The sequence below is a fragment of the Elephantulus edwardii genome, unplaced genomic scaffold, assembly GCF_000299155.1.
Source record: "Elephantulus edwardii isolate Elephantulus edwardi_28Jun2011 unplaced genomic scaffold, EleEdw1.0 scaffold00318, whole genome shotgun sequence".
NCBI lineage: Eukaryota > Metazoa > Chordata > Mammalia > Macroscelidea > Macroscelididae > Elephantulus > Elephantulus edwardii.
The window spans coordinates 2,297,982-2,304,356 of record NW_006400068.1 but is presented as its reverse complement, the minus strand read 5'-3'; the positions used below and the strand labels follow the sequence as shown (position 1 = coordinate 2,304,356).

General features: G+C 42.9%; 2 pseudogenes; one reads left to right on the top strand and one right to left on the bottom strand.

Annotated features, from left to right (window-relative positions):
• Nucleotides 1–1,122: 1,122 nt before the first annotated feature.
• LOC102867946 lies at nucleotides 1,123–1,806 on the bottom strand (annotated as a pseudogene).
• On the top strand, nucleotides 1,805–2,867 carry LOC102867542 (annotated as a pseudogene).
• Nucleotides 2,868–6,375: the final 3,508 nt, after the last annotated feature.

Below are 6,375 nucleotides of genomic sequence, written 5' to 3'. Positions count from 1 at the left end.
AAAAAAAAAAAAAGAAAGAAAGAAAGGAAAGAAGAAAGATCCAAATGTTCATGAGGCCACCGCCTGCTTTCTTCCTGTTTTGTTCTGAACATCATCCAAAGACCAAAAGTGAACACTGGGGATACTGCAAAGAAGTTGGGTGAAATGTGGTATGAACAATCTCCCAAATATAAACAACTGTATGAACAGAAAGTAGACAAGCTAAAGGAGAAATATGAGAAGGATATTGTGATATCGTGCCAAGGGCAAAAGTGAAGCAGGGAAGAAAGGTCCTCACAGACCAACAGGCTCAAAGAAGAGTGAACCAGAAGATGAAGAGGAGGAAGAGGAAGAAGAAGAAGAAGATGAAGAGGAGGAAGATGAAAAATAATGGCTGTTTTAACGTGTGGAGTATGCGTGTGTGCTCAGGCAATTGTTAGCTAAGAATGGGAATCCAAGTGCAGCTCAATATTAGTAAGCTTCAGTATAAAAACTGTACAGAATTTTGTATAGGTGATAAAGATTCTTAGAGTAATAGTTTTGTAAAATACCGCTTGTAGCTTTCTGAGCAGCTACTATATACAGTTAGATTTTAAAGCTTCTGACATTGAATGTTTCTAAGCATTTAATGGTTCTTTAATTTCTTGCGTATGGTAGCGCAGCAAACTCCTAAGAAATTAGTATCAGTAGTAAATTTTGGGGGTTTTACGATATTGCATTTTGGTTTTTTAAAAAAGTTTTGTAATAAAAGTATGTATATTTTAAAAAGTTAATATAGAACTGCCTTTTTAATAATAAAAAAACCCACAAAAGCAAATAAACCCCCAGAAGCTTTAACTATCATAGTCATAGGAAACAGATGGCAACTCAAAATCAAGGGTAGAAAGAATTCTTGAAGGATACTGCAACAGATTCGACTCCCGTGACAGAGAGGGCATCTTCACAGGTGATGCGGGCCCCAAGTCTAAGGGCTTTTCAAGCTCCAGCACCTCTTTGAGAATCATGAAAGGCACTCCAGTCAAGGAAATGTGTGAAATCTGCTCTTCAGACAGATCAGAACTCTCAAAATCTAGAGGAGTTTGATTGCTTGGCAACATTACATTCTGTGAATTAACAAATGAACATTGGATTTTCTGTGATTATCTAATGGTCCCCATCTCCCAGAAGACTTAGTTCTGGTTTTGCTTCTGTTACATCATGCTAGTAAAGAAGCAGCAAAGGCAGGGAGGAAAGCTGCTTCTCCAGCAAAGGCCAGAGGTGTGAGAACAGGTAATCATTTCCTTTTGGTGATAAGTGTCCATCTGATAAACAGGATGAAAAGTCCTGATTGTCCTTCTGCATCAAGGTCCACAGATCAAATGCATCAGTCCGGTGGTCTTGGTCTACTTGGTAACATAGTTACCAACAGCCAGGTTCAGAAATTGAATTTGCAACCTTGTGTTAGGCACTCCTTTTCCTAAGCTGATTCACAGAAAGGCTGTCTGTCAGTGGTGAGAATAATTCTAGTCTCCAGGATGTCCACAGACTTCAAGTACTGCACTAAGCTCTTCTAATTTGCCACATACTCCTCCGGTGGAATGCTGCTTAGGATTCTCATCTTTTAAAGCACTAAGTGTCATTGCCACTAAGGAAAATTCTAACTGCTACAGGATTGTCCAAACACTTACCTTTCTTGATTAACCTTGAAAGAATAATTTTGGCCCATCTGGTATCATAATATGAAAGTCCACAATTCAGAACATGACATTTCCTAGGTGATGGAATGTCCAAATAGCAACATGTAAGGCCAAAGCAGAGAACTATTGCAGCTCGCAGAGAGAGCTCCATGACCGCCTCGGCGAGGGCTTTTGTTAAATATTGAATTCATTTAACTTTAATTTAATGAAAATTTGTAAACTTACAACTTAAATCTCCATCTAAGCTTTGGTCATGGACCATGATTTTTGCAAATGCTGTTTTAAAAACTCTGTTGTCATATTGTTTCCTTCTTAGACTGAAGAAGAAAAAAAGACTACAGCTTTCAAAATTGTTCACATCTCAACATCTAGAAAACAAACATCCAAGCAGGTTCCTGGTGAGCCTAGCGCGGCCAGCTCCCTGCCCTCACAAGATCTAGAGTGCCAAGAAGGGAAAATTGCAAGAAATGGGAGCTTACATTGATGATGATTCCTGCTGATGTGATAACTGTGATGGTGGCCAACAAGAACATGACCAAATGACAGAAAACCTGTCCCAGTCTCTAGGGAACAGCACAGTTTGATTCACCGTAAGGCTTCATGTTTTTTTTTTAGATAAACTTTGCTCTGTCACAACTGAGCCCTCTACTCTAAAGTCATCTGATACCAGTATCTTTGATAGCAGTGTGCAGTTAAATGTGGACAGATTCATTCGAGGAGGGGAGAGGAGAAAAGACACCAGGATGGAGTGCCACCCCGTGTGGTTTCTAGTACCAGATCAGAAAAACGAGATTCCAGGGTCTCCTCAGGCTCCCAAGAGCAGAAAACCACTCATGTCAGACAGACATACGATGATGGAGCTGCAACCCACTTAGTGTCAACAGTGAAGCCTCTGAGGGAGCCAGCAGCCTCTGAAAATGTGATGGCTATGAAACCTGAAGCAGATGATCTCATTGATGAAGATCTCAATTTTGGGCAGAAGAATCACTTATCCCAGAAAAAAACCTCAGCAACACTGAGGACTTTTCTCGCCCTTCTATTGAGGTTTATCAGCCACCTGCAAGATGGAATTCAGATAGTGGTGCTCAGTTGGACACATTGCAATTTCCACAGCAGCAGAACGGGATCCAGGCTGCCAAACCAGAGGACATTCAAAACAGCCAGGTATATGACACAGATGTTTGTGTGGACCTGAAGTGCATGGTAGCTTAGAGAAGGCTTGACAGTTCCTTTATAAGTAGCTGAGAGAAAAAAATGAGTGTTGAGAAGGAAAATTTTTCAGACAGAAAGTTGCCTGTTGTTGTTTGTTGTTATGTGCCATCGAGTCATTTGTGACTCATAGCGACCCTATGTACAACAGCCCTAAACCCTGCTCTATCCTGTGCCAATAAGTTTAAAAATTTTTAATGGAGAATAAGAGGACAAAGATGAGGATCATGGCTCCCAAACAGGCAGTATCTCCAACCATGTGTCAGTGCCAGCAAAGCCTAAAAGGAGACTTTCCCTTCCACCTTCCAAACGAGCTAGTAAGAATCTAATTTTGACAAGATAGGAGGCATCTCACTCCCTGATTTCAAATCCTACTACACTGCCATGGTGGTCAAGAAAACGTGGTACTGGTACAATGACAGACATATAGATCAATAGAATAGAATTAAGAATCCAGAAATCAGCCCATCTACCTATGGTCAACTGATTTTTGACAAGGAGATGAAACCAGTTAAGTGGGGAAACTACAGCCTTTTTAAAAAATGGTGTTGGAAAAATTGGAAAACTATCTGCAGAAAACTCAAGCAAGATCCATACCTCACTCCATACACAAAACCCAACTCAAGGTGGATCATGGAACTAGGACTAAAACCAAGGTCTCTAAACTTCATTAAAGAAAAGCTTGGAAGAACTATAGAAGACCTAATCCACAATGTAAGCAGTATTCCAAGCATCCTGAAAAATCTACAACCAGGAGAACATAAAATAGATGAAAGGGACTTTCTAAAAATCAAATCCCTACACATCTAAAAACTTCTCCAACAGGGTAATAAGGGACACCACAGACTGGGAAAAAGTATTTGGTAAGGACATATCGGATAAGGGACTTATATCCAGAATTTATAAAATACTAGAGCACCACAACAAGATAAACAACACAATTGAAAAATGGGCACAGGATATGAACAAACACTTCACCAAAGAAGACATTCAGATGGCTAACAAGCACATGAAGAAATGTTCAAAATCCCTAGCTCTAAGAGAGGTACAAATCAAGACAACTCTGAGATATCATCTCACCCAAGTCAGAATAACCAAATTTAACAGAACATCAAGCAACAAATTCTGGTGAGGTTGTGGAGAAACTGGAACCCTTATTCACTGTTGGTGGGAGTGTAAAATGGTGCAGCCACTGTGGAAGGCAGTATGGCGCTTTCTCAAAAAGTTGAAAATAGAAATACCATTTGACCCAGCAATTCCACTACTTGGAATATACCCCAAAGAAACCATAACCACCACCTAAGCAGATATATGCACACCCATGATTATTGCAGCTTTGTTCACAATAACAAGTAGTTGGAAACAACCTAAGTGCCCAAAAACAAATGAATGGATAGAGAACCTGTGGTATGCTCACTCACTGGAATACTATGCTGCATTGGAAAACAAGGAACTCAAGCAATATTATTCAAAATGCAACATTATTCTGAGTGAAATATCTCAGTTACAAAAGGACAGATACAGCATACTGCCAGTTGTAAAACAGGACTGACATTGGTGTTAGGGGGAGACAGAGAAAGATGGGATAAATAATGTATATTGCATTGAAACAGATAAGGGAAAGAACTGTTTAAACAGGATATATGATTAGGTATTATTGTCATGACAGGAGTCCAGATGAAGGTTGCATAGTGGAGTAGACTTGGGGGGAGGAATTGTATCACAATGAAAGAATTTTACTTTTCAAAAAGAAGAACGAAGCGCAGCTGGAGAGGTGGAATTTGAACCACACACAGGACAGCTGAGTCCCAGCCAAAAGACACCAGCCAAGCCACTGTGGAACCACCCACCAGGAGCAGGTAGAGAGCCACTGCATGACTCCAGAGGAGCAAGCAACCGCCCCCAGCTTCCACGAGATCCCAGAGGAGCAACTGTGGCTGACCACTGCATGACCCTGAGGAGCAACTATCCCCTGCCAATGGGTGACCCCAGAGGAGTGACAGCCTGCCACTGTGTGACCCCCCTGTGCCGGCCACTATGTGACCCTAATGTGTGGCCTGCCGCGGCATAAAACCCCAGCAGCACTCAAGCCCCACCCATTGCCTCACAGTGGTAGTGTCCCAGCCCTGTGCCCCTGCGCCCCCCAATCCCGTGCTTCCTCCTCCTCCCCCGTCCTCCACCCCTGCCACAGCCATGCGACCTGAGTGACGCCCAAGGGCCACTAGAGAGTCCTTCATGCCACAGAGACCAACCAACCCAATGAGCCATGGACAGTAGGATTTCAAATCAGAACTTCTGTTACAGAAGTTCCTTTTGGGGCTACAGGACCATAAAGCCACTCTGTGGAGATCCAGCCATCACCCAAAGCCACCAGCTGAGCTGCTGTGGAACTAATATGGCAGGAGAAAGGCTGGTAGGATCCTAACTGGGTTTTCTGGGGCACTGCTGATTACCTGGGAGAGCACCCAAGGGTGTGCCCACTGGTGGGGAATTTGGCCAAGCTCTCTTGGGCCACGCTGACTGCTCAGGAATGAGCCAGCCATTGGTAATCTGTCTGAACTTTTGTGGACTCTGTAAACAAGCCAGAGGCTAGAAGGTTGGTGGGAATTTGACTTAGACTTTTTGGGTCCCATTGGATCCAGGACCCTGCTTGGGGAGGGGCTGCTGTGTGAGGGCACCTGTGTAAGTGCCACTAGGCAGGGACCACTGAGTGAAAACCACTGGATGAGAAGCAGACAGTGGGAATTTGAGTAGAGACCCCCAATCATGAGCACACCTACACACCTGAGGTCCAAATGAGTTCCGCCAAGTGTTTTACCTGCCCTTGAGATCACCCAAAGCCTGTGCCAGCCTCAGCCCATTTGGCTCCACACTGGTGCCTACACATCTGGGCAATCAATTGCCTTTAATCAAGAACACCTTGACCTGTCTTGCCAACAAGAGGTTGCTCTCACAGGCTCTGAACTGACATTTCCCTGAAGTCAGAAGTTCAGAGAAACACACGAGTGGGGTAGCTGCCCAACTGATCTCTAGAGCATTGTCTTCAGATCAGGAACATATCCATGTCTTGAAGAAAGAAAATTATTCCACACAATACACAAGAGCAAAGCAAGAGGTCACCCCAAAGGGCGACACAGTATCAGTAGGTTTCCTAAACTCAGAAAGTCTGATGGAACTTTCTGACACAGAATTTAAAAGAAGCGTGATTGAATGTATTCAGTGATTAAAGACTAACTTGATGAATTACAGGATACTACAAGCAAAAACCAGGAGGAGCTCCAAAACACAATGCAGAACAGTACAGAGAAAACAAACGAGGCATTAGCAGGACTGGAAAAACAAGAATCCACTATCCAAACTATTAGTTCCAATGTTTCAGAGGTTCTCAAGATGATGGAGGGACACGTGAGCAAAGTTGAAGAGATGGAACACAGAACCAGTAAAATTGAAGACAGAATGGTCACCACTGATCTGCTAGAGCAAAAGCAGACTCAAAAAAGAAGAAAATCTA